The following is a 19085-nucleotide window of genomic DNA, read 5'->3' on the forward strand; positions in this document are numbered from 1 at the left end:
GAGAAAAGCATATGGTCCCAGCCCTAACTTACATGGTCTGACTTTAGAAGTGTCAGTTTGCTCTTTGCAAACAACACAATTACTTTACCTGCATCGCCTTTACGGGCCACGCACAGATGTTTAACGCACATAGCAAAGCGTCACCACTGGAGTAACAGCTGGTAACACATCTTGAATGATATTGAGATGTGGCCTCCTGTATCTCCAGCTACACGTGATTCCTAAAAAATAAAATAAATTGAATTTTGAGGGAAACACTTTTACAAATCTCACGCGGCTATTACATTATGACACAATAAAGACTGTAATTAAAGGCAAACTCTTGCTCTTTTCTATCTAGCGGCTCGTATTTCTATCACCCTCTTCCTCGGAGGATATTAATCCAGCTAAATTGGTTATAATCCAGCACTAATTTTACACAGAGAGCCTGGGTTCCATGTTGAATTTGCGTCCTCTATACATGGAGGTTTTCAACAGTATGTTGTCAGCAGTGTGTTAACATTTGTGTGATACACCTTACAGCTTGTTTTGGATGTTGGGTATAGTCTTTTATTGCGAACCGTGGACAATACGTGGCTGACGGCGGTAGATTCATCATCCTCCTCATAATGCCGGATATGAATCATGCTCTCTGTGTTGTCCCCCCGCTGAAGGAATTAGTTAAGAGTTGTGAGGCTGTCCCATTCCTCATCCATTTCCTCCGTCTCATTTATCTCTGTCGTACCTCAGGTTGTTGTTTGGGTTTTTTTTTCGTTAACGCTCAAATTTATTGTCATCAGCGTCGAGGTGCGACGCATATCTTAACTTTGCAAACAAGACGGAGATTAAGACACACAAAGAGAAGGAGCAGACAGCTGAGCCCATTATGGGAGGAAAATTAGATAATCGGCAAAACCACAGACGCGCCGCTTTCATTCCAAAAATGGGACATTTACATATACAGGGTGGCTTTTTGGCACATGCTCCAAAATAAACAGACCTCACCCTAAATTACGCTGCATGCCACATCAGTGTGACAGAGAAATTTAGTTTTTACCTGGAGGGCATGAATTTATATTCCTGGACTTTTTTTTTTTTTCTTACTTCAGTGGAGATTACTGTTGCATGGCAACCAAAAGCACATAGTGTCTCCTGTGCAACACATGTTCTTTGTACCTGGTGAACTATCTCTGTTAGCAGCAGCACTCAAAGTCCTCCATCATTAGGAGTGTTAGTCTTTGGAAATCTCTTCATTCTTTTCAAGTCCGATATTTTGGTGGGCGCTGCGTGATCAGCTGTCCGCTGTCTTTAGTCTGCTGAGTTGCAAATATGAAACATAACTGTCTTCTACTGTGGGAGTGAAACAGCCCAAGAAATGACACATCATCTTTTAATTCACATCCATTTGCAAGTGTTCAGTGCCAATGCAGGAAGTAGCGTGTCCTTTCCATAGACGGTATAAAACATGGATGTAGCCTCCATGAAGTCACCCACAGTAGGTGATACTCAGAATGTGGTGGTGGCTCTGGCCCGACACTATTTTGGCCATCCTGCCTCTGCCTGCGGCTAATCTAAAAATAAGCAAAGATGTGGAGCGTGGATGGAGCTGAGGTGGGCTGAATGATTGCCTGGCTGCTCAAACAAGCCACCTGTAATGGTACCCACCTGTCAGTTAAAGCAGCCACGCTGTTAATTCTGCATAACTTTCAGCCTTAATATAACTCGAGCCGGCGAGTTCTATAAAAAGTTCCTCTCAGTACAGTTGTCATGAACGGGGAAATTAGCTACAGATACCAAAACAGTGTTCTGTACCAGGCTGTAAACATGTTTATTTCTGCTGTGAAGTTGGACATTTGAACATGGGGACTTATGGAGACTTACATGTTCTGTCCCCAGCCTCAAGTGGACGTTTGAGGAACTGCAGTATTTGGCACTTTGGCATTGGCTTCACTTCACAACCACAGAGGTTGCCGCTTGGTCCTTGAGATGAGATGAGAGATGAGATGAGAACTATAGGTGAGGAGGTTGAGGTAATCTGGAGTTTCCAAAGCAGCATTTCATAAAAACAGTATTTATACTTTACATCGCTGCCCGAAGGACATTTTGTTCTCAGGACAAGTCTTGACTTCCTTGTACCTCATGCTATGAACTCCTATCATGAGGTTTTATATCAGCCCCCTAAAGGTGAGCCAAACTCTCTTTCATAACTTAACAGCGAGGTAAACAGAGCTGCGATGGAGTCGCCCTCCGGTACATCCCTGCTGCTCTCCTCCTTTAAATCCCCCTCTCAGAAGCTCCTTTATCAATCTGCTTTTTTTCTCCATTCACTCACTTCCTTGCCTCCTTTCATCCTCAAAACTCTATCCGTCTCTCTGACATCTTTCCTCCTCCTCCTCCTCTTCTCCTCCCTGTCCTTCATTCGCCCCTCCATCCAACCCCCCTTCCTCCACTCTGCTCATTCCCTCGCCTCTTCTCCTCCCTCCTCCTCCATCTTAGCTCGTCATTGCGGGGAGGAGAGTTTTTTTTTTTTTTAAGCATGCCGGTGATGTCACAGGTGGTGTGTGTGTGTCTCAGAATGATTTCGCTCTCCTCCGGACCGTGTGAAGAGGATGATCCACCTTTTTTTTTTTTGCGGCCTCCCTGCTTCCATCCTCTCCCTCACCACCCTCCCTCCCCCAACTCTGCCGCACACTTCCACTCACATAAAGGAGTCAATTTGTCAGAGATGTCAGGGGTGCTAACGAACAGCCAGCTTTTTGCCATATGCCATGCCTGTGTGTGTGTGTGTGTGTGTGTGAGCACTGTTGCTGCAGCATTGTGTGAATGAGTGTGTGCCAAGTAGACGAGTACACGTGTATATATATATATTTATATAGCTGCTCTGTGGAGACAATTTTGCAGGTGTGACATAACGCGGATGTCATTATTCAGCCTATAGAGGTGGTAAACGTGTTGATTAATGCATGACAGCTCTGTGTTCTGTATGCACCTTGTGCATATGTATTCATGTGTGTGTGTGTGTGTGTGTGTGAAGGCTCCTCTTCACCCGGCGCCGCCTGAGGAGTGTGATGACCAGTCTATTTGACAGGCGTTCCAGTCACAGCGGTTGCCCCGTCACCGCGGTGACTGGGTCATCAGAGTTAATTATTCTCAGCGCTGGTCCATCAGGCCCCATGCCGCGGACACACACACTCACACACACACACGGCGTCGCAGTTAGACGCGGAATAGAAACACACGCTCTCCTCGGCTTTGACCTGGTTAAAGCATGATGCCTTTTAACTAAGGACTGCGGAAAAACACACAGATGGGAGCGTTGTGGCGACCCGGCGGTCTAAGGTGCACACTGTGTAGTGTTCGGAGTTAAACACACACATCCACCTATGCAGGCAGACTGAGTATGAATGACAGTGACTAATGTAAGGCAGCCTTCCTGCTAATTAAAGTCGAGTCATACATTAATTACCATGAGCTGCAGTATTTAAAGTTTTAATTGAGTGCTGGATGATTTTCCCTTTAACCTTTGCTAAACCAGGATTTCCTTCGGGATTACTTTTGTCTTCAGGCAAAAGTTGACACCAAAGAATGATAAATTCCTATTGTGTCTTTCTAATACTGAACTCCAGCGCTGTATTTGTCTGTGGGAGACAGCTACATTACATTGTCTGGTGTAGATGACACGCAACATCTTCATTTTAATGAAATCGCTCTTCACACTGCAGTTATCGTTGGTGTCCAGTTGCGCTGCAGAGCTCAGCCGCTTTAATCATTTCTCTCAACGTCCTGCTAATCCCTGTTAAGATGGTTAATATTGGACCAGCTAGCTCAGTCGCTTGTGCCAAAGATGGTTTGTTTCCCAGGAGGACAGGGAAGAAGACGTCGGTACCAAATTTCAAATGGACCTAAAAGCAGTTATTAAATAACTGCTGAGAGGGTCTTCTTCTGCAGCAGAACATGATGATGAGGAGGTCTCTTGTATCTTATGTTTTCTAGGGATAGTGTTCAACACTTTTCTCCCCAAATCATTTTCATTTATAAGAACGTAACGGCCAAATTCCACCGGGCACGGATTCAACACGCTCTGTGATCGAAGCCATTCTAGTCGTTGTTTCAAACACCACGCGATCCATTTCCGATGCTTCCCAAAAGCGGCTCTCAGCTTGACTCCACCAAGAATACTAAGAATACGCGGCTCTTCTAGAGAGTAGCTGGAGCTGACGGGAAGTCAGACACAGAAACGGCATAGAGAATTCAATCGATTTTCAAAATAAAGCTCCCAATCGTAAAAACAGGCAAAGGGGAAATCATTGAATTGTGTAGCTATTCATCCATCCCATCCATTATCTGTAACTGCTTCTCCTCATCATGGCCAAAAACAATGCTCCATATTAATGTACAAATACACAGTAGAGGAGTGATCATTTTTATAGATCTATAATTCAGAATTCGTGGCATGTCCTGTTTTTAGACATTTCTTTCAGTGCGTTACCCACAAATCACTCAGCCCGCCATTTATTTTTAGCAGTGCGGCTTTAAACTTCACACTTTTCTGCCCTCTGGCTTTATTTATGTATATTCAGCAAAGCTGCCTTTGGCTACAGGGACTCCACAGAGGAGCCGTTTTAACAAGTGCCGTATACGTCTTTAAACTCGTTGAATGGAGCCACACTGTTTACAGGATGTATTTATGGCTGTATGTTAACATTCAGGGGAGTTTTGGCTGAATGATTTGGAGCAGAAGGTAGCCATGTGTGAGTGGGCGGGGTGATGGCAAAATGCTAAGACAGATATACACACACACACACATGTACACACACACTGTTTGTAAGGAGTGCCATGCTGTTCAGGCACTATCTGAATTACATTATTGCGCAATAGTGCTCACGGAGCGAACCAAATGTTCCAAGTGTCTGCGGGTCTGCCCCTCTCTCTCTCTCTCTCTCTCTCTCTCTGTCTCTCCACAGCAGGATCACAGCTAAGAGGGAGAGAAAATCCCACAGCTAAAAACAGAATCCAAACAAGCACAAAAAAAAGGAAAAAAAGTCCTAATTTGGCAAAACAAACGAGCACACCCGAGACTGTGAACACATCTGGAGAGTGATATGCAAATGAGTGCTCCGCGTGCCTTCGAGCAAGCGACCCGACGGGTGGGTCGTGAGGTAGATCTCACAGAGAAAGAGAGAGAGAGAGAGCTGGGTGGGAAAAAAAGAAAGGGGGGATGTGTTTAAATGTGGTGTGATTAGCGCTGAATATTTTGGCAATTGCCTCCGTTTGGCATCAGGTGTGAAAAGTACACCAGCCAGTCATTCCTCATGTAGCACGCGAAGTGATGCGGCTAAAAAAAAAAACGCATGTGGGATCTCGAAACCTGTCTGATATGTTAACGTAGAGTTCTGGAAACACGGAGCAGTTCGGGTGTTTTTAAAAGGGGTCGTATGAGGTTCTTACCCGCAGCCAATGTAGAACTTTCATATTCCTGAACGCTGATCAGCTGTTTGGGTGAGAAAACTTTCATATTCCTGAACGCTGATCAGCTGTTTGGGTGAGAAAGTTGGGAGATCAGAGTGAAATCAAACGTCATGTTTCAAAGATGATGCACGCTTGTGCTGCTGTGAAGCCAAAACCCGGTCCGGTTGTTTGGGCTTGCGGCGCAACACCGCTTTGGTCCATTCTCCACGCGACTTCAAATCTCACCAGGAGTGTTTTGATCGGCAGTTAGACGTGGACTGCTCACTTAGCCCATCAAAAATGGAACAGCACTTCTTGAAACATTTTGAAACATTGACTAGAACGGCTCTCGCGAAATGCATCGCATCCGTGTCCGGTGGAATTTCCTCATATGAGATCTGCGGTGTCTGGTGCAGTTGGGAATGTTCTTCAGTCAGTGCCAAATAAAAGTTAAAGCAGTGAAAATATTCTGAATATAGTGTACTCTTAAAAAGATAGAGATGTTTTTGAGCTTTTTTATGTGGCTAAGATACGTTTTTTTTTTTTTTTTGCTGTCCACAGCAGGGCGTAGCTCTGCTTCTGTGCTGGGATCCCCGTCTGCTTCTCCAAACTGGGTGATGCGCTGACCGCCATCTGCTCTAGGTAATACATATGCATGAGCACCTCATACAACCCCACTTCAAAATACCCTTTAAACTCAGTTAACAACTTCCTCAGATGCAGTAGCACCCACTAATGCAGAGCAAATATATTTGAAATGATACACGTGTCATATGTGCATTCAAAGAGTGATTGATTGCTGGTAATATCAAAAAAACTACGCTGTATTTCTGATGTGTGATTATTCACACGCATTCTCTTGCTGTGTACTTTTCCACGTGGCATCGCTGATAGAATATCTGTCTAAAAAAGTGTGCTGCATTATTTTAATCAGCGTTCTGATTTTGAGGCGACAGCGTTTTTTGTTTTTTTTTAAAAAACACCAATTATAATCAGCAGAAAGAAGAAAGCGCTAACGACGAGCGGGCTCTCGGAAACTAATAAAAGAATGCGTAAAAGAATACAACCTGAACGTAACAGGTTTATAGGATGCGAACAGATGTGCCGCTGTTCATTATTAGCTCTTCACGTCATCTGCCGTATACATGGGATAATAGGACTAAACAGAAGTGTGTGCAGATGTGCAAACTGCACAGTAAGCTCGCACTTCATTACAGATGGAGGTAATAAACGTTGGAATAGATGCGCTCCATTGTCCTAAAAACGAGTTTATGCAGGAGTTGTGCATACATTAGCTCATGAAACAGTGAAATATGTGTAAACGTGTCTATAATCCCAGTCATGTGCGCATCCAACAGTTGTTTCTATCGGCGATTACTGACTGTGAACAAGTGATTCAATTTAAGACATTTCAGCACTTTGACTTGTTCCCATGACAGCAAACGCTGCACTCTCTCTCAGCTCGAGCACTCATATTTAATGCATCCTGTGTGTTAATTGTGTGTGTGTGTGTGTGTGTTCAGTGCAGCAGTCACACACATTCTCGTGTTCACATCTGTGTAAGAACAAGTACATCAAGATCAGATTGTACCGGACCGCACGCCGACAAGAAACGGTCGACTATATACCTGAACGTTATGTGCGCCACTGTGCACCTGTTTGCCACATTATGACCCCTTTGTTCACACACCTGTTCACTCAACACGTGTGTATAACTTAGTGCCTGTTTTTACACTCACAGAGCTAAACCGGCCCCCACTGAAATAAGGCAGATGAATCACGGCTCCACAGTTCGGTAAGCCCCAAGAGGCAAGCGTATTGTTGTGAATCAACCACCCTGTCAGAGCACACTGTTCCCCCTTTTCCTAACAGCCCGTGTCACCCAGCTCCCCTTGCCAACACACACACACACACACACACACACACACACTGAAGGCCGTTAGCTGCCGCAGTTTTTCGAGAGCAGGTGCTAGCGTGGCATGGCAGCGCCCACAGGGTTTAGAGGCCGTAGACAGACACCAGATCAACCGCCAGTTTTTCCACTTTTCTGCTCAGCGACCGCTCGCCAGTGCCCGGCCCTAATTATTATTGGCCGCTGTAATTAATTACACAACCTCAGAGAAGCCGGCTGACATAATCCAAGATCAGTGCACCGACTTCAGTGGTGTCTCTCGGCCCGTGCTGTTGTGGCTTCTCCGCTAAAGACAGAGCGGTTTTGTCCCAAGACGGCATCTTGCAGTGCTGCTCAATTGCGTTTTGGCATGGGACCGCAAACTAGCATATGGTCAAAGGTTAGAATGACTGATTTAGCTTGACATCAAATTATTTACCTCTTGAATTAAGCTGTCAATTCAAAGTGCGCAATCAAAAACGGGACTCACACTTTATAGTCAATGGTAGCGCCTACTGTTGGCCTGAAAGGGCAATTATTCTTGTCCGGTGCTATAAAGATTATGGGTTTATGAGCAGGGATTTGTCTTCTCCTTGTGGTCAGAGGGCTGCTGCTGCTGCCTGCCCACACACTAAAAAAGGGACTTGCAGTACAGACACACACACACACACAGCCGCCAAGATTTAGGAGAAAAGTAGATGAGTATTGAGCGTTGAATATATCTCAGTGAAAATTGCACTCAGGGGAGAGAGGCCTAAAGCAAAAAGGCAAGGCAAAAGGGAGGCGGCCTGCTAAAACAAAGCAGGACAGTTACGAGAGGGAAGCGGAGGGAGACGAGAGAGCGGCTGCAGTTGCACCATCTAAGATTTGCATCGTCTTTCAAAAGTGGGTTTATGTTGGTACTCCTCATACCACCACCCCCTGCCTTCATCCACCCATCTGAAATTACAGCACAGGCTGCGAGAGGGGATCAAACAAGCTGCACTGTCTTATTCATTTTTCATGCCGCTGTACTGAGGACGCAAAGGAAAGAAGGGTTGAGAGGCACCAAAACTGGAAAAAAAAAAGAGAGGAGTAACCTACTTTTTTGTGTGTCTCTGGGTGCATATGTCGAAGCTTAACGAGTGGCAAACACACACACACACACACACACACATGAAAACGCTTTACTTGTAATTGCTCCAGTTGGTGCACAGGAACAGCACATTGTGGATCCCAGAAGTGGAAGCTGAGAAACAATGCAAAAGAAATGGAGAAATGTGTGTCGACATGCACACACACACACACACACACACACACCTCTTGTGTGCTATGGCACCACCAAGAAATTGAAGCCCCCCCCCCCCCACCCAGCCCCTCCCCCCAACACCAACAAGTCTCTCAGGCCTCCTCACTCTTCAGTCGCTGTTCAGCGGTGGAGCTGCCACTCTCTGCTGGCACCTCATTATTCCTCAGGAGCCGAGGGGCAAAGACTCCTGATTCCTTAGATGCAGAGATGGAGAGAGAAAAGAGTGATGAATAGAGGGTAGCGAGTGAGAGGTGGCGGCGGCGGCGGCTTTCGATTTCCAACTGTGCTGCACCACGCTGCTGTGACACCTCAAACATGCCTCATGCTCACAAACACACACACACACACATTGAAGTACAGTAGCGGCAGCAGGAGGAGGAGGAGGAGGGATGAAGAGATGAGGAAGGAGGAACAGAGGAGGGAACAGATTATAGGAGTCATCGCACAAGAAAGGTAGAGACGGCGAGGAGAGAAAAGTGTCTGAGATGGAGTCGTGAGGGAGAAAGCATCGGCTGAGAAGAGAGCAAGAGCAGAGGAAAGTGTGGAAGAAAGACAGAAGCAGGAACAGAGTGACACTGCAGCTGACAGTCCAATTCAATACTTCCATAAGCAGTTACACTAATGTAGATATAGAAATATACATGTACACAAAGGCATCTGCACTAGTGCTGAAATCATTATGCAATCAACTGACTTTGAGCTCGACCCCTGTTGTCCTATCACAGCTTAGCAACTGTTGCATGTCCAGTTCACTAGCTTACTGGTGCTCAGCCTTAGTTCCAAGGTCAGTTATTATTTTACCAAAGTGTAGCCAACATTAGCCTGATCTTTTTGGATTTGGGATAGATAACACTCAGAAAACCCCAGGCAAACTCATCGTCTGATATTATATAAGCATTGTCCACATCATCAAAGCTGGTTCTTTAAGAAACATTACCAGGGGTCTTTAACCAGGGGTCCGTGACCCCTAGGGGGTCTGCAGAGGTACTGCAGGGGGTCCGTCAGTTTTTGTCATAATGATCGATAATTTTCACCAAAATAATTTGTGAGAATTAAAAAATATATAAAAAATGATAGAGTAAACTGCAAGCATTAATATGCAATAATAAGGTACTTTTGACAAAGCTATTACGTTGTATCAATCATAAACACATATAGGCTAATCATCCAGCATATGAATAGGTTAATAAGGTGAAATAAAAGGTAAAGTAAATGTAAAAGTTAATTTAGGCCAGGCTTAACATGTGACATGCACACAAAAATTAATTACATGTGGGGGGTGTCTGTTCTGTTTGTCTCTCGTCCAAGGGGTCCTTGGGCTGAAAAAGGTTGAAGAACCCTGACAATCATTCACGGAATGACGGACGACCCCCGCTCAAATTTGTCCTGCTAGTCCAAGTTTTGAAGCTAAGCACTCGAACATGAGAATAATCTGTATGATATCACATTTTACCATGATGCCAGAGCTACCTTGCTCAGCATTAGCACTAACACCTTTTTCACAGCGGCCATTTTGACATGAGGTATTGGGGTCACCACAGGTGTTACTAATGAGAGCTTCATTAGCATCATTAGACACAGCTGTGTTTCCCATCCTCTATGACTGCTAGCGAGAGCGCTAACATCTCTGCTTTGAACTTGTAAGTACAGCCTTAGTCTTTAAGCACCTTGATGTATGTGGCCATCATGTGCGTATTTAAGGGTTTTATGTATCAAAAAGAAATTAGCTGGAGGCAAATAATGTAGTTATAATGATAGCTTAATTAGCTATGTAGCTCATGCTAATGAAGTCTGCCAGTGACTGTTGTCATATCAACTGGTAAAAAAAAGAAAAAAGAAGGCACCTTCTATTAAAGCAAGTCTGGCTCATTATTTTAAATGATTTTATTCCAGCTCCTCCAGTATGAGGATTTCCACTGTAGCTTGAATATATTTTGCCTGGAGATTTTTCGACACTTTCCATGTGAACATTTTACAACCGCTCAGTGAAGTGGAAAATCACGGTAAATGCATTTTCAGCCCTTACCGGTACAAACTAAACTATATAGAACAAACTGTACCGCAACATGCAGAATGCCCACATCATCATGCACATCAGATCCTGTGGGAAAAAAAAAAAAAAATCACCCAGTATACTTCATATAATCGTGCTAAACATATACAGTATATTTATGAGCAAGTCTTCCTCCTCCAGCTCTCCCCCAGCTGTAAAACAAACACGGCTCTTCTAGATGAGCTCAGCTATAGATTAAAGCGCCGGATGAATATTCATCGCTCACACAGAGATAAAGGGCGGAGGAAGATTTGGAGGAGAGAGGAAGAGTGTTTAGCTGCTGCAAGTTGTTATTAATAATGCTGATTATAATCTGAGGATTATTCTCACCTTGCCCTTTCTTTTGAAATTTACCCCATACCCTCTCCTTGGCTCCAGCACTAGCTCTGTATTGAATTAATTGAAGTAATTGGAGACCAAAATAGAGAGTGAGGAGGGAGGACAACAGCAACAACAACAACAGGGAGAGAGGGAATCGGCAACTGTTGACAAGCCCTCTTGTTTCGGAAGCGGTCATACACGTCAGCTGCTCATGTCTCACTGGCCATCTGTCAGGGGCAACTAGATCAGGATGGCACCTCTCCAAACACTCTTTCTTCCTCTCTTTATAACCCTCTGTGGCATTCATCTTCATGTATATCACTCTTGCTCAAGGTTCATCGCTGGTCATTACCAGTCAAATGACACTGACTTCATTTCTCAGTGTCACGTCCTCAGTTAGCCTTGCCATGCTGCTTTTAGGATGACCTCAGCCTCTTCAATAAAATCTTTACTAGTCTCCATCACAATGTACCCACCACTATTACTTAAGATACAAGAATAATAAAACCTTATATATCTATATCTATATATATATATATATATATATATTATATATATATATTATATATTATATTATATATATATATTATTTCATAGGCGCCTTTCTGTCACCCAAGGACACCTTACAATAAATAAAAAAGACCATTAAGTATACCAAATTACAAGATACAATTACAAGAATACAATATACTATATTATTATATATATATATAATTATATATATATATAAAGCTAATAAAGCTACACCTACTTACATTGGCGTGTACTGTAAGCCTACGAATATAAGGTTCACTCATGGTAAAACCATCCTATTCTACACTGTCTGACAGCATCAGATATTTTTTATTCCTTGAAGTCTACCTTGAAATATTCAAACCAAAGACTCCAAAATTTTTATGGTTGCACCAATTACTTTATGGGAAATATTTGAGATATCTCAAATTCAGCCTAACATTTGAAAACTTTTGGATTTCTGAGTTTGAAAAAATGAAAAATATGTTTTAATAACCGACTCACCAAATGTACCGCACAAACATTACAATGAAAAGTGAGTACTTATTGATTAATACCTAACATACTACTGCAAAACAACTCATTCACTGACAGCAGCAAAAAAACTTGGGGGCCGTTAGCAGTAGCTCCAAGCGTGAATACAGCTGTGCTCTCCATATTTGCTGGATTGCACTCTACAAATACAGATTAAACTTTCAATTAATCTGTTGATGTCTTAATATCTCCTTTCTCTGGAGCCTCGATGGCATCTCAATTGGAAAATTACAGATTTCTGTCACTTTGCACAACTTCTCCTACCTTCCTAATCCTCTAAGTCAATATTTTAATGGAAAGCTTTTATCTGTCCCAGGTCGTGAGTCCCTGCTCGACTGTAAACAAAGTACAAGTGCCTTTCTGCCTGTCAAGTGAGCCGCTGAAAGCTACAACTGACATTCGTCAGCGTGACTTTAGCTTGGCACGGGGAAACAGTATTTTGCAACTAACCATACTCCCTTCCATTTGTCCTTATGTACCCTCTATTCTGCCACAGCTATGTGTCAGTTTCCCCTAAGCAGCATTCATTTGCTCAATTAGACCCCGTTCACCCCGTCTCACAAACACACTGTAGCTATTTTCTGAAGCTGTGTCCAACGTTGCCTTGGGCTAAATCCTCCCCATTTGTGCACCCCAGTGTCCCACTCACCCAGTTTAAAAGGTGACCCCTCCATTTACCCCCATTTTGGGTTTTGTTCTCTGTTCACATCACATTACATTATTGACATGTGGCAGTTCTTTTAGAGTTAACGCATGGTCACACCAGAAAGTGACACAGCAGAAGCCGTTACGTTGCTTCTAGGAGGTCATGCTGTGGGGACTGCTCGCAGGGCTAGTCGGTGTATCACTTTTGTTGGTGACCAACTAGCATTGCTAGCAAGCCAGGCTAGCACTCGTCAGTGACAATAAGCTTCATTTCCTTTTTTCTTTATTTACTACACCTTTGATTTTGTTCTCATGACTGAAAATAATTTAGCGTGGTTGCTGTTGGAACAATAACCTCACACTACCATACTATACTGACCCATATTTCTTCCTCAGAGGAGGTTAGAAAAGTAGATAGTGCAACAAGCATATAAACTACAATAGCTTTCTCTATTTTTGGCTCTTTGATACTCCAGTTCCTCAGAAGTCAGCACTGTAAAGGCACCCTGTGATTGGTCAATGCCACAAATGTGTCCACCAAATTCAAACTTTACACTTTACACAAAGATTTACACAGATTTCCAGAGAGAGAATCTACAGGGATCAAGTAAATGTTAATGTGAGGACTTTGCTGGCCACACAACTGTAAAAAAGTTGCCAAGAGGTCAGAGAAGAGAGTCTTTAAATCTGTGTTGTAGCAGTCATTATGAATGGTCTCCTGTAAAACTGTTTGATGGTGTTTGACTATAAAAGAAGTATAGCCATAGTTGCATTCTGTTAAAAAAAGTTTAATTACCACTGTAAGAAACTCTGTTTTAAAACTTTACTTGTGTCTCTCTAATACTCCGGTATAACCTACACTACCCCGATCCAAGGTCAAAACCACTTAGAAGACTGTAAAACATTTATGATATATGGAACGTGTTTAAAGGCTGTGCTCTGAGCCAACTACCAAATCTCCCTCCTCCTTCTCACGTTCCACTGAGCTGTGGCAGCATCCTCCAAGCCTACAGGAGAGCTCTTCCCCCGTGGGGGCAGAACTACACTGTCCTCTAGCTCTCCTGGACGCTCCCAGTGGATAATCTGTGGCAGCGAGGAGGGAGGGTGAGTGGCTCAGGAGCTGTCTTTATGCAAGGGGAATAGGGGAGATTTAGAGCAGGTGATGTATGGCGGCTGCGGAGGAGAGGGGGAATAGAAAGAAGCAGGTAATCGGAGCGCGACGACGGGGCAGCGAGTCTGCACGAGCGTGTGAAAAATAAGGCAGAATAAGGTAAAAGCTGGATGCACTCATCCTCTTTGGGTGAGTGGAAAACGTCCAGAGTATTTTGCCAGACTAAGTGATGGGGCTGCGCATAGCTTGTGAACGTGTTTGTGTGTGGCTGCGAGGCTGTACTGTCAGCCTGTGATTAATCTACCACTGTCTGTCTAATTACCACCCATGCCCCTCCGTGTTCCTCAGCTCTGCCATAGATGCGCTGACCCACACCAGAAACTCACTGCTCCCAATGCAAATTAAAGCCCTGTAAATATTTGCTTTTAACTCTTGCCGACACATTGTTTCCAATTTTGCGCTCTGGTGGTCCACAACCCCAACACCCCTTCCTCCACACACACATGCAGACTTCGCCACTAGAGTCCACCACTATTCTGTGTGTGTAAGTGTGTGTGTGTGTGTACATCTCTGTGTTGTCAACACGGCTGCTGACAGTCCCTACACACTCCTCCTCCACTGTCTAGCCCTCCCTCCGTCGCTGCATCCTCCCATTGTGTCTGTGTTGTAGCTGGCAGTCTATCAGCCCATTCTCCTCCACTGTCAGCCCAGTCTAGTCTCTATAATGACTGAATAGAGTCTGGGGATAGAAAGGCTGAATAGAACCAGTAAATTTTGATATGATGTCTTCAATATGGCAGAAAAGTTTAATGCTTTTTGTGCGGCACAAAAGCTTTATCCTAAAAATATGTTTTCTTTTAATAGCCTGTGGATGTTCTGAGGTGACTATAAAGCATCTGTGCATAGACTGATTTGTACTGTAGAGCTGCCATTAAACTGCTGTTGGCGTCTCATATGTAAATCTATGCAATAACACTGTCATGTATATAAATGATGTAACTTTTCAACCACTTTTATCCTGCAGCCCTATATAACCATTATCTGTCATCTAGATGTCCCTCAAACATTTAGCCCAGTTGTAAAGGGGAACTTTGATTTTACACATCAACTACTACAAGTTCTAAAGTCTGTGTGTGTTGAGTTAGAATGGAGGGAGCTTACCAGACCTCTGTAGCCCGCTCCTCATCCCTGCTTGAGGCTAACAGCTCGAGGCTATACTGGCCACATAACCCTCCAGAATTTTAAACCAAGTGATCGTGGTCAAGTTTTACCGTGGATAAGAGGGTAGGTGCCAGGTTTTGTTGAGAAATAATACATAGAATAAAATTTAAAAAAAAGAAGACACTATTAATTTAATTATTAAACTAGATTTGTTAGTGTAATATCTTCTCCCAACACATATTAAAGAAGTAAATTGGCCAACATTTTATTTGAAAGAGTTTGCATTAGACTGTCTGTCATAACCATGACATGACACCTGTCATGAACATGAACATGAACATTCATGAACATTTACAGTTTTTAATTTTAAATGACATGCACACATACAGTACTGTTGTGGTAGTGACATCAAATAGCAGACTGAAGATAGCCTCCAAGATCGTTGGCAGTAAGCTAAGCAAGCTAACGTCAGCTACACTTAACAGGTAGCCTACTTTAGCAACAAATAAAACTAGCTATCTGTCCATCAGGAAATTGTAAATCACATTTGCAGATTTGCTCTGCTCTAAAACTGTCCATATAACATATGTTATGACAAGTCCAAATGGAACCACTTAAGTTGAGGTCAACTGATCTATTAATGACACGGTTATAAAAGCCTTTGACAGTGTAATAAAACTTACTGACATCTTCATGATAAGACCAGATGTATCACTTTACTTGAGGTCGTGACATAATTATAATGTATAGACATGCTCTTGCATGTTTATGACTACCTTGGTTCATGTTAAGTTGTCATAACAGAGATATCTAAAACAATGTCAGTCTTTATTAAAAATGACAATTGACACTTCTAAACATTTATAGACTTACGTCATGGTTATGACTGTGTTATGTCAATCGTATGCACACATCCCTTCAAATAAAGTGTTGGCACAATCATAATGAGTCAAGTGCATTCAGTTGGACTGTGCTGCTGCAGTAATGGCAGCGTTGCTGGAGTGCAACACGTTAATCAGCCAGCAAATAAGTCTGATAGTTGATATCAATATAGTTGCTTGATATTTTTAATAGTGGATCATAGATTGGTGTCATGCATTCTGCGATCCTACATGAAATTGATCATTTGAAAATGCTGCATATGGAAACTAGATAATGACTTGTGCGTAATAGAGTGCATGATGATGAGCCGCCTCAGACTTCGGCGGGATGATGTGTGATAGTTTAATCATACAGCAGAAAACACAACTCCAACAGCGTTTTCAAGACTTGTCTATTCCATGACTTGTTTTTTTCCCCTCTCTTTTTTGCTCTAACAGTTTTCCAGAGGAGCTAAGTATTGATTGATGTGTCTTCTCTTTACATTCCTCCATCTTAAAATACCCCCTCATTCAGCTCTATCTATTGAACTCTGCCCGGAGAGAGAGAGAAAGTGTGATGAAAAATAATGAAAATGAAGGATTGACAGGAGCCTGAGCGAGCCAGCTCTTTTCTATTCAGAGCCCACACGGAGGCTGTCAGCAGGCCGGGAAACATACAAACATAAACACACAGAAACACACACTCATGTCCACCCCATCTTACAGGCATTAATGTGGCATCTGCAGAGATGAAACAGCCATTTTCTGTTCAACCGCTCACCATCCACTCCAGCGTGCCCCTCAAAATTACTTTGCGATCAACACATCAAAACCGCTGTCACACAGATAAAAGCACACACATTGCAGATATTTTTTGGAAAATGTATACAAATATGTGTATGGATACACAGAGAGAGAGAGAGAGTCATGGGGGCACATTGACTTTCAAATGTCCAATTTTCATGTCTCAGCTTTGATGTATTAATTAGCAAACGTGAAAACAAATGAGCTGCGCTGATTCAAATACTGTCAGCCTTTGAAAGCCTTGAGATGATAACGAGCATAATGTATTTGTGTGCGTGGGTGCGTGTTTGTGTTTGTGCTCGGCTGCACGCGGACATGGTAAATGCACTGTATTTGTTTGCGGAGATTCACTTCGTTCGTGCAGCTGCTTTGATTTGCTCGTCCGTCCAGCAACCCTCATACACTGAATTCCAGCTATTGGACTGCGCCAGAAGCCTGGCAAAGTCGGGTTATTATCTATCATTAAGTTGAACCCAATGTACTGACAGACTGACTGGCAACACAATACAGAGAGAGAAGTGGCAAGCAATTACAGGAGAGGTCTTAGTGGGTGATTCTGCTACTGTATTGGAGTAGAATTGGGTGGAATTGGTTTTAGTGGGATTTAGATTGTAGTCAGTAAGGTATGTGGCAGAATGTTGATGGATTTGATTCTAAGACTGTGATCTCCAGGCTGATTTGTCCACTGGAAGAAAACTGGGGAAACTTCTTTAGCAAAGAAAATTAACTGATGGAACCAAATCAACAGTCATGTGTCTAATGAGAAAAATATAGAAGAGCTGAACTCACTTTCATCTTGTACAGAGTACGGTTAGGATTAGAAAGAGTTGGGTACATAGTAGTCTGGTACAGATCTTTACGGGTTGGTTTCAAGTAACTAAATCAAGGAATAAAACCGTGTTCAGTGTAAATTGGGTTCCAGTGTATTGCCATGAGTCTCGGTCCTCTATTTCTAAAACCTGAGCGGATTGCTCCCAACTTTCATCAAGTAGTGTCATAGGAGTGTCATAATTATTGCAAGAGAAAAATGTCTTCAAAGTGAGACTGAGAGCATGAATGATTAAGTGATGAATCCATTGGCACTTTTTTTTAACCATGGCTGCTTGTTGATTGGTTAAATGTTCTTCTGTTATTGGTTCTGCTTGGGTCCAATTCGATATCAAACTGATTCTGACTTTCCTTTGGTCACTTCAGGATCTCTGTTGTTCATGGGTCTTTTTTAGATTGGGCCCCAAAAATGTTTAATTATAAATATCTTTATATTTTGTTATATTTGTATTACCCACACCACGGCGTATTATGCTACTGCCAGTCGGGGTAATCTATTTAAACAGATGTCTGAATATGAATGCAGAATTTGTAAAGCCACCACGAGCTAGCAATTAGCATGTTTTGGGTTCCCTTAGTAGTCTGAGTAGTATTGACCAGCTAGTTTTTATTAGGCTTTGGTTTACCATGCAGGTAAACAGTCAGTGTGGAGAACAACAGAGGGAGAAGGCATTGGTCTGATGACAATAAAAATGTATCTGCATTCATATACAGATATCCACTGAAATTTGACTTTCTCATCTTTCTTGTGTATCAAGTTGCTTGACCCAGATAATTCTTTAATTCCTAGATGTTCTTTAATACCTGATGTATTGACTGCTGCCCCCAGAGGCTAAATTGTCAGATGATCGCCAATGGGTTCCAACATTGGTGTTGGGGTACTCTCCTTATTTTGGTCCATCCAGGTGTACCATGGTTTGGATGGGGTCCAAATATTCTCTGGTCTGTTTCAAACTTGTTCTCGAGCTTGTTGTGTCATTTTTGGGCATAAATATTTGTGTTTTTGTAGGTTTGTTTTGAATCCTGTCCAAGATTGAAGAACTGAAAAAGCCTTCATGTCTGAACAGATTCATACTTGTCTTTACTAATTAATTGATTATCTGAAAATTAAAATCACCAGCTGTGCAAGCAGGAGTACAGTATGATCTAAAAAGACTGAAGCGTGAAATCATGTTATGCAGTTCACCTTTTTGATGTACGTAAGTCAATTACAGAACCTTCATCTAATCTAAATCCACACTCAGCCCCTTGGAAACATAAAGGAATACTGCTTATTTCCTCCCATATGAAGTGCACTTTCAATCACACCCGCTGATCACACTTCAGTCACCACGAGCAGCGACATGACCTTCATGCGGAAGATTAACGGCAGGTTAATTGGAGGAAGCCTCTCATAAAAGTGGTACCGATCACTCCTCGCAGCAATTAAAGATAACAAAGTAGGCCTGCTGTTAAAAAACATGAAATCATAAGCACTTTGTGTAATTCTTGTCCTGATATGAGCAGTGAAGCAGCTCTCCCCCTCGTGGCAACAACATCAAAGTCTGGTGTCAGTTTTGAATTAGAGATCCGCAGAATAAAGGATGAGTAATAATTTGTGGAATACCATCTCTGGTGAGACTTGTTGTAATTAATGAGGGAGAAAATTG

The 19085-nt window shown here is 42.8% G+C and overlaps 1 protein-coding gene across 4 annotated transcripts in view; it reads left to right on the plus strand.

The window, feature by feature from the left end:
- nlgn2a (neuroligin 2a) overlaps positions 1-19085 on the plus strand; it is a 173574-nt gene that overhangs the window by 39291 nt on the left and 115198 nt on the right. For 2 of the 4 annotated variants that reach the window (XM_027287997.1, XM_027287999.1), the window contains exon 2: positions 5989-6069. The exons of 1 other annotated variant lie outside the window; for it this stretch is intronic. The gene's annotated coding sequence lies outside the window, so the exon portion shown is untranslated. Of the gene's footprint in view, positions 1-1974; positions 1996-5988; positions 6070-19085 lie in introns of those variants that run through there. One more of the 4 variants, XM_027287998.1, reaches the window with a different exon arrangement.

Source organism: Larimichthys crocea, chromosome XIV, assembly GCF_000972845.2.
Source record: "Larimichthys crocea isolate SSNF chromosome XIV, L_crocea_2.0, whole genome shotgun sequence".
Taxonomy (NCBI): Eukaryota; Metazoa; Chordata; class Actinopteri; family Sciaenidae; genus Larimichthys; species Larimichthys crocea.